Source organism: Psammomys obesus, unplaced genomic scaffold (assembly GCF_907164565.1).
Source record: "Psammomys obesus unplaced genomic scaffold, mPsaObe1.curated_primary_1811, whole genome shotgun sequence".
Classification (NCBI taxonomy): domain Eukaryota; kingdom Metazoa; phylum Chordata; class Mammalia; order Rodentia; family Muridae; genus Psammomys; species Psammomys obesus.
Window position 1 is genome coordinate 2011683 of NW_026596466.1, and position 9756 is coordinate 2021438.

Sequence of the window (9756 nt, forward strand, 5' to 3'; positions counted from 1 at the left end):
CTCCCCAGCTCTGTGGGACACTGTTAAGGTTTGTCTGTATGTGAATGGGTGTGTCACCCTAGGTGTGCAGTACTGAGAGAGGCCAGGAGAGGGCAGCACAGCCCTTGGGACGGAAGTTACAGACTGCGCCACCGCGCGGGTGCTGGAATGTAAATGTGGGTCCTGGGGAAAGCAATCAGTGCTCACAGCCTTGGGATCGTCTCTCTAGACTCCTGCCAGGCACTTTCCACAGGTGGGGTTCCTGGTGCTTTCCCCTTCCCTGCAGCCTCTTGCCACCCCGGTGCGCATCCTTCCACGCTTTGGTGATGCAACATTTTGATCCAGTAGGGACAGGAGGGGGAGGGGCGCTGGAGAAGCTCCTTCTGATGCCAGAAATGCCAACAGCAGGCAGGGACTGAGGCGAGGGCTCCCTAGACTGTTCCCTCAACACCTCCCTCATGGTGTCGGAGAGTGCTCCCAACACTGTTTCCCAGCGCCACCTGAGTGTGCCCCATAGAACCTGAAGTGCTCCCCAGTAGTGTGTATTCCCCAAGGGTGCTCCCCAAGAGTGTGCGTGATCTTCGGGAATACCAGAACTTAGAGGCTAAGGTTCCCCCCAGTGGTTCTAGGGGATTTTCCACGAAAGCATCCAAGTAATCCTAGAAATTACTCCCAGAGTGCTCCCCAGCGGTTCCAGGGGTGCACCCCTCAGTAGTACTGAGGAGGGTGCCTCCTGAAGTACTCCCCAAGAGTGCTCCTTAAAAATGCTCCCTGAAGCCGGGTGCGGTGGCACACACCTGTGATCCCAGCACTTGGAGAGGCAGAGGTAGGCGGATCTCTGTGAGTTCAAGGCCAGTCTGCTCTACAGAGCCAGTTCCAGGGCAGCCAGGGCTACAAATATGAAGAAACCCTGTCTCGAAGGAAAAAAAAAAAAAAGCTCCCTAAAAGCTGTCTCAAACAGTTGATCTCAAGCGTGCTCGTCCATGGCCCTTGGCAGGACCTCTGTGCCTCCCCAGTGTGCTTCCCGGGACTCTAGTCCTCCCACTAGTACCTGACAGTGCTCCCTAAGAATGCTCCCCACTAAAAGTGCGCCCTGTCACAGTCCCCAGGGGGACACCTGTGTCAGCTGTGGTCAAAGAAGCATCTTTTTTTTAATGATTTATTTATTTATTATGTATACAGTGTTCTATCCGCATGTACACCTGCAGGCCAGAAGAGGGCAGCAGATCTCATTACAGATGGTTGTGAGCCACCATGTGGTTGCTGGGAACTGAACTCGGGACCTCTGGAAGAGCAGTCAGTGCTCTCAACCTCTGAGCCATCTCTCCAGCCCTGAGAAGCATCTTTCTGCAGCGGGCAGTGGAAACTGCAGAGACCCCATCCATGACTGGTCCTCTCGACAGTTCTCAACTCTAAAAGAGTCATTTACATCCTCCCTTCTAAGGCGCAGGGAACACCACAGTCAGGGCAGGGCAGAAAGAACGGAAGAGCCAGAGGAAGGGAGGAGAGCTGTGGGGTGCTGACTTTGAGCTAATGTAGCTGCCCTCCCCCCCCCCCCCAAGAACTCAAAGCAGCTACAGTTATCCACACACACAGGATGAAGACTTGAAATCCGGGGTCGTGGGGGGGGAGGGGCTTGCCGGGCCCGCCCCTTTCTGAGGGTCGGCGGACACTTCATAGTTGTGGGGGCGAGCTGAGGGTTTTTCAGAGATGTAGCTCTCCACCCATGCCCTTGTAAACAACTCTAGAGAGACTATCCTACCCACCCTCTCTCTCACACACCCAGACGACACGCACGGCGAGAAAGTGGAGGCAGACAAGGAGGGAAGACAAGGGAGGGGAATCAAGGGGAGAAGAGGGGGAAAAGCAGGAAGAGGTGGGGAATAAATACGAGCAAAGCACATTCTCCGTGGGCGAAGATGCACTCTGTAACATCACATATACCAGTCACAGAAAAGGGTGCTCGGCGGTGGTGGTGCACGGCTTTAATCCCAGCACTCGGGGGGCAGAGGCGGGCAGACCTCTGTGAGTTCGAGGCTACAGAGTCCCAGGACAGTCAGGGCTACACAGAGAAGCCAAGGAAGGGTCCCCCCCCCCCGCAACAGAACCCGAGAGCTCTCCTTGAGAGAGTGCCCCAACAGTAACTGAGGGTACCCTGCACCAGCACCTGTGTGCTCCCCAAAGTGCTCCTCATAGAGGAAGCCAGGGAGCTGACAGAAATCAAGGCAAGCGCCTGAGCTCTGGGTCCCCTCCCTCCCCCATGGCAGAGGGAAACTGGAATGGGATCTTCCTCGAGGCTGAGGAACCACCCCCTTCAGGACTGTGTGTGTCTCAGAAAAGGCCAAAGGCAACACCTTTACAAGCCCCGCCCTGTGTCCTCTCACCTGCAGATGAAGGGAGGGACAAGGGTGACTCCACAGCAGTGAGAGAACCAGTGTCACTTGGTCCCCGCAGGGCTCAAGGGGGGCCTATCCCCAGCCTGGCCCCACCGCCCTGCTGTGTGGCCCTAAGCAGCTTCCTCAACCCCTCCGAACTGTATTTGGGTGCTCATATTGGGGCAAGCTTTGTTCTTCCTCAGACCTCAGTTTCCCCCCTGTTAAGTGGGACGGCAAAAGGGATGGCCCTGAGCGCCCCCAGGAGAAAACAGAGGGCCAGTGTGGTGCATGCAGCACACAAGCCTTCATTTGGTGCTCAGCAACGGAGTGGGCACCCAGCACACAGTAGGTGCTTGGCACCAAAGAGACACTGGGGTACAGCAGGCCCTCGGCGTACAATAGGTCCTGCGATGGCTAGGCTTGGTTGTCATTGTGACCACACCTGGAATGAACCAGCCCCTAATGGCTGGGCACACCTGTGGTGGATTTCTCCTCCTCCGAACCTCCTCTTCTACTTCTACTACCTCCTCCTCCTCCTCCTCCTCTTCTTCTTCTTCATTTATTTATTTCTTATGTAGACAGCGTTCTGCCTGTATGTGTGCCTGCAGGCCAGAAGAGGACATTAGATCACATTACAGCTGATGGTGAGCCACCATGTGGCTGCTGGGAACTGAACTCAGGACCTCCGGAAGGGCAGCCAGTGCTCTTAACCTCTGAGTCATCTCTCCAGCCCTGGGAAGACCCACTTCTATTCTGGATCTTTTGAAGTGGAAAGACACACCTTTAACCCAGCTCACCTTTAACACACACCTCCTGTGGCAGCCTAGACAGAAGACACGGAAGAAGGAAGCCAGCTCTCTTTCCCTGCTTGCTCTTGCCCTCACTGCCAAGTCCATTCCTTCCCTGGCACTAGAGCCGACTTCTTTAGTACTCCAGCGCATACCGAAGACCAGCTGAGACACTCAGTCTTGTAGACTGGGTCCTTGGACCCTCCATCCATAGGCAGCCGTTGCTGGACTAGCTGGACCATGGGCTGTGAGCCACGCTAATAAATCCCATATGTAAATGTTCCTCTAGAGAACCCTGACTAATACAGAAACCAAGCACACAGTAGCTGCCCAGAACACAGGTCAGTTCACAGCAGACAGTAGATTCTGTGTGCACAGCAAGCCGTGGTCTCCCACCCTGGGGGGGACGTGGGTTCTCCTGGGAAGAGCGCCAGTCAGGCAGAGGCACCATGTCCCTCTTTGCACTGCTTTGGGTCTCGGAGGTCAGCGGCTAAGTGGCTCTGAAGATGAGCAGGCTAATCCTCACGCGATGGGCGTGTGGCTTAAGAAGATTGGAGCAAAACCTAGACCGGAAAGCTCTGTCTCAGATTAGAGATGAGACTGTCCCTCTCGGGGAGACCTCAGAGCTGGCCGCCCCACAGCACACAGGGCTGCGTCACCCTTGCCGCCCAGGTGGCCAAAACTCCTGCTCTATGGAAAGTGACAGGAAGGGGCCGGAAGGCCGGAAGGCCAGGCGGGTTAGTGCAGACCTGTAATTCCAGGAGGTAGAGACGGGAGGATTAGGAGTTCAAGGTCACCCTCAGTTACGAAGTGAGGTTTGCCTGAACTAGACGAAACTCTCCCCTCCCACACACAAAAAGCACAAAAGCAAAGCAAAGCCAAACAAAACAAGAGGAGGCTCCGAAACCTATGAGGTCACTCTGAGGGCTTCTGGGAGACATGGCCGAGCTGCGGCCTCCTCAGGTGCTGTGGACAGCAGACCGTGCGTCAGCCACCACAGGAGATTGAACGATACCACTTATCTTCCTTCCTGAAACCTTGTTTTCCCCGAAGAGTCTCTTTATCTGTCACATGGAAACATGAGACTATCCGATCCATGCAGAAGATTTACTTCATTTTTTTAATTTTGAAATTCGAGTATAATTGCATCATTTTCCCCTTCCTCTGTCTTCCTTCTAGCCCTTCCTTTCCTGGTACACCCCCCTTGTTCTCTCTCAAATTCATGGCCTCAGCTTCTTAAGTTGTTGTGAGATGTGTGTGAGTGTGTCTGTGTGTGTGTTCAGTTGGTATAATATTACTTGTATGTATATGATTTCAGGGCTTATCATTTGGTATTGTATAACTAATTTGGGGGCTTTTCCTTGGGGAAGACTATTCTTCTGGCTCCCATGTACATAATTTTTTCATCTCTGTACCAGGGAAGGAACCCAGGGCGTCATGTACACTAGACAGAGCTCCATCACTGGGCTGTTCTAGGCAGGTGCCCCACCACTGAGCCACACCCTAGCCCCTCACTGGGGGATTCTAGGCAGGGGCTTTACCACTGAGCCACACCCCAGCCCCTCACTGGGGGATTCTAGGCAGGGGCTCTACCACTGAGCCACACCCACTGTGTCTTACTGAGGAATGCTGAGCAAGCACTTCTTCACAGCTGAGTGAAGCCTCCAGCCTTTAACCTTTTTAAACACTGTGGAACACATACCAGACAGTTCCTTTTGTGTTTTGTTTCCTGTTTGTTTGTTTTGAGGCAGGGTCTCATTGTGTAGCCCTGGCTGTCCCGGAACTCACTATACAGACCAGGCTGGCCTCCAGCTCACAGAGATCCACCTGCCTCTGCCTCCCAAGTGCTGGGTTTAATGGTGTGCACCACTATACCCAGTTACCATATAGTTTTCATACTTTAACTAGTCAAGTGCATTTCAGGCAACTGTGGCAAACACTCAAAACCATTTACTTTCAGTTTTCTGCTTCCCAAACTCTAACCTTGTCCCTATTAAACACAGCTCTTCCTCTCTCCCCAGCCCCTGGCACTCACCGTTCTATTTTCTTTTTGTTTGTATGAGACAGGGCTTCTCTGTGTAGCCTTGGCTGGACCAGGCTGGGCTCAAACTCAGACATCCACCTGCCTCTGCCTCCCTGAGTGCTGGGATCACAGGCGTGCGCTACCACGCCAGGCTCATAAATATTTTTAAAAAGAACATTTTTCCTTTTAACAGCAAGCCCTCAAACCTTCCTCTTCGGCTGCGTGTTAAGCTGCATGCCATTCTTGTCCTCCCGCAAGGTCCCCGCAGGAACTTCCCAGGCCTGCAGAGCAAGGCGCTGGCCCCATTCCTGGGAGTGAATGGTCTAGAAGAGAGTCAAGCAGTGTGCTCGGGGTGGAACCCGATGAGTGCACCATGCAGGGGAGGGGAGAGTATTATGCACTTGAGTGACAAGGATGAGGCCAGAGCTGGAGGCCGAGGGGGCCAGCCAAGGTCTGGGGAGGTGGCTCAGGCTGCAAAATCCTGCATGGAGACTTGAGCTTTATCCTGGAACCATCTGAAAGAGCTGGGCATGGCTTTGTGTGCTTGGAGACTGGAGGCCCGCCAGCCTAGACTCATTGGTGAGCTTCAGACCAGTGAGACCCAGTCTCAGGACAGTCTCAGGAGAGAGAGATGCAGCCAAGGCCAGGTCCCGCCTCTTTCTGGATGCTTTGTTCGGGTTTCCTGTGTTCTGAGTTGGCATGGAGTCTGGAGGCTTCCGCAAGATACAAAGAGCTGAGGTCTTGCCAGGTGAAGTGGCACACACCTTTAATCCCAGCACTCAGGGAGGCAGAGCAGGCCCATCTCTGTGAGTTCAAGGGCAGCCTGGTCTACAAAGTAAGTCTGGGACAGCCAAGGCTACACAGAGAAACCCTGTCTCAGAAAAACAAGAGAGAGGGAGAAAGAGAAAGAGAGCATTGAGGTCTTCATGGAGATGGACGGGGCAGAGCCAGGAGACAGGCTGGTGGCCCAAACAGCAGCAGGACTAGCCCCTCAAGCCACTACAACTCCCTAGCCTCACTTAGGTCTGGCCCTGTTTCTGCCTGTGCTAGTCAGGGGCTGTGGCCAGACCAGGCTGTGAGGACCAGGTATGGTAGACGTGATGCCAAGAAGAGGTATGAGGTTTCCATGCCTGCTTCTGGCCTGTGTCTTCAGCTACCTCTGCCTGAGGGCCCAGGGCTGTGCCAAGTTAGAGTCCAAGACATATGCTCATTGTGTTGACTCTTCATGGTCCTGGGCAGAGAGCTATGGTGGCACAGACTGAGATAAAGAGACAGAGAGAGATAGAAACAGGTAGAGAGAAACAGAGACAGCAAGGCAGTGATGGAAGGGAGAAGGAAGAGAGATGAGCAAGTTAGTCTGGGGTGTGGCTCAGTACTCGGCCCCTGCCAGCCCCCGGGGCCCTCTGGAGTGACATGGTCACTATTTACGCGGTCCTATCTAGATGTGCTCCAGCTTCCTAACTCTCGGGGCGTCCCTAGCGGAAAGGTGGGGACAGTGCAGAGCTGTGCAGAATTGAGCGGACAGCTGGTCCTGGACCCTCTTTCCCCTCTTGGCAGTATCTTCTGTGACCAGCTCAGGCTGGGACTTTGGGGGCCATCACCTGTACTCACAAAGTATTTACCCATCATGCTGCTGGCTGGGTGGCTAGACCATCCCGAGGGCATGGTGGGCCAAAGAGGAGCGCACTCTCCAGCTGTCAGAATCTCTTAGAGCTGTCAGGTGTGGGTGGGGTGGTCCAGGCCCTGGTGGAGGTGGTGAGGCCACAGGTGAACTTAGGACAGGCAGAGGGGATGCAGGGCTTCAGCCTCTGCCAATTCTCACCCCCAAGACTCACAGGGGTGACCGAGCAGGTTCAGAACTAGCTGGGTACTGCTCTGAAGGCAGTTTCTCTGGGATGGCTTTTAGGTAGGGTCTCAAGTAGCCCAGGCTGGCCTTAAACTCACTCACTATGTAGCCAAGGATGACCTTGAACTTCTAATCCTCCTGCCTCTACTTCCCAAGTTTGGGAACCAGGGATTGCATCACTGTGCATGGTTTATGGGCTGCTGGGGACCCAACCAGGACTTGTTCGCCTTAAGTAGTTTATCAGCTGAACCCCTCTGGGTCCTTCTTTTTATTGTAGAGAATCAGGGCGGCAGGAAACAGACACAGGACGCTGTCCTGGGACAGGCCTGCTGTTGGAACCTTCGCCCTGCTCTCTCTACTACAGATCACCTAGGCAACCCCTCCCCTCAGCTTCATGGAGGTGCTGGGAGCCTCTTCTGTGGTTGCCATAGAGATGGGGCAAGTGGCCAGCAGATGTCACCAAAGCCTGCAGAATCCAGAGGAGCTGCAAAGATGGTTGGGGGGCTCTGGGGTCCCTCTCCCGCAGGGCAGGCTCGGGTATGTGTGTGCTAAGAGGGATCATCCTAGACTGCTAGAGCTACGTCGGCCTGGGGACAACCCGTCATCGAGAACACAGCCCAGGACAGCAAGGAGTGAAATATCCCTTCCGCAGCTGTGGAGAACTGACACCCCACAGGGTTCGAGGTGGGATGGATGAATCTATGGAGTCTGATGCCTTTGTGAAACTGTGCCTAGGGCTGGCCTGGGACAGGCTGCAAAACTTGGAATGTCTTGGTGTTTTGTTTGTTTTTTCAAGACAGGGTTTCTCTGTGTAGCCCTGGCTGTCCTGGAATTCACTCTGTAGGCCAGGCTGGCCTAGAACTAAGAGATCCACCTGCCTCTGCCTGCAGAGTGCTGGGATTAGGGGTGTGTGACAGCACCCAGCCCCAGATTTCCTTGCAACAGCTGTCTGTGATGTATGTTGGTCACCTAGTAACGCCCTTAGTTACCAAACAAATGGATGTGGTAACATGTTGTATCCAGGGAGCCCTTATTTTACGGCTCTGCTTTTCATTTTTTTACACAAGGTCTTACGTGTAGCATGTAACTGCACATAGTGTAGCTGAGAACGACCTTGGCCTTTCCCGTTCTCCACCTCGTCAGGATGGACAGCAGGACGTGTCAAAGGATTTGGGGGCCATGTTCTCAGAACTAAGGCACATCCCAGGATTAGAGGAAGCTGGACTCCAGGCAAACTCAGGTTTGGGTGAATCCCTTCAAAGGTCAGATACCCCCACACGCCTTTCCTGGAAGGCCTGCAGGGGGCAAAAGTGAGCCCAAAGTCCTACACACACACACACACACACCATTTTTCAGATGAAAAGGCTGGGCAGACACTCCACAGGGAAGGACTTAGGCAGGATTTATCCCCTGGCAAAGTCGTTGCTTCTTACCGGGGTCCCCTCGATCAACAATGCTTCCCTGCCCCCCTCCTGCCAGAGCTGACCTCTCAGGAGTCCCCACAGCACAGCTGTGGAAGGAGCTGCCAGTTAGTACCTTGAGGAAGATGTGGCTGTTGACGGAAAAGAGCCGAAAACATCCTCGAATAATTCCTTCATGTTAACAAAAATGTAAATAGAGGCGTTTGCGTGAATACTGATCATGCCAGTCAGCTGTGAAGGGAAGCTGAGGCCTACATTATCCAAGCTCCCACGGGCAGAGGTTGGGGGGCCCTGGTTCCCCCAAGGCTGCGCATGCAGCGCTGTGATGCTGCTCTGAGCCACGCATTCAGTGAGTCAGGAGTTGTCCTTTCGGCTTGCAACGTTCTTCTGAGTCTTGTCTGCCTAACAAACTCCTATTCATCCTTGAAAACCCTACCAAGAGACTGTCACTTCCTTCACTGAATGGATGTTCACTGAACTCTGCTGGGCTTTTCCATGGGAAAGGGTGATGACAGAACAAAGGGCTGGGCAATGTTGTGTCCCCTCCAAATGCTGACATCCTAAAATCCAAAGGATAGTGAGATCCTCTGCACTGCTGGGACAAAATACCTGATAACGTAAGAAATACTTATTTTGGCTTTCATTTCTGAGGATTTCAGCCCATCATGGTAGGGTTTTCAAGGATGAACAGGAGTTTGTTAAGCAGAGGAGACACAGGAACTTGAAAGACAGGCCCTTGCTGGCTCACAAGTTGGATGCTCTGGGCCTGGGGAATGAAAGCTAGGCCAGCGGCCCTGAGGTCAGTGTGGCCTCAGTACTGTGAATGTACAAAGAGATAAATGTTTGCAAGTCAGGAAGCTGCCTCACCAGACACATCTGCTTATCACCTTGAACTTTGGCTGCCCAAGTGAGCAGTGGGGACTCAGCCCCACCAGGCCGTAGAAATCAGTACTTCTGGTCAGTCTTAGAGGAGCTCTGTGTTGGAGAGAGATTGGAGCGGAGCTTTTCCCCCCCAACTGAAACCTTCTACTCGGGAGGGAGGCTCCTTGGGGCTCGGGAAAATACAACACACAAATCTCAGGGAGTCTGTGAAATTTACAGACACAAGAGGCCTCTCCCTCCCCGAGGTTACTAAGCAGTAAGGAGCTGGGGGTTGAGCCCTGGCCCCAGGGCATTCAGACTATCTCCGTTAGGGTTGGGTCTGAAGTGTGTCCCACAGGCGCCTGTATTGGAACACTTGGTCCTGTTGGGGCACTGTTGGGAAAGATGATTCTTGGGGAAGTGGGGCGGAGCTGGCAGCTATTCCTTGGGGGAAGGGATGGGG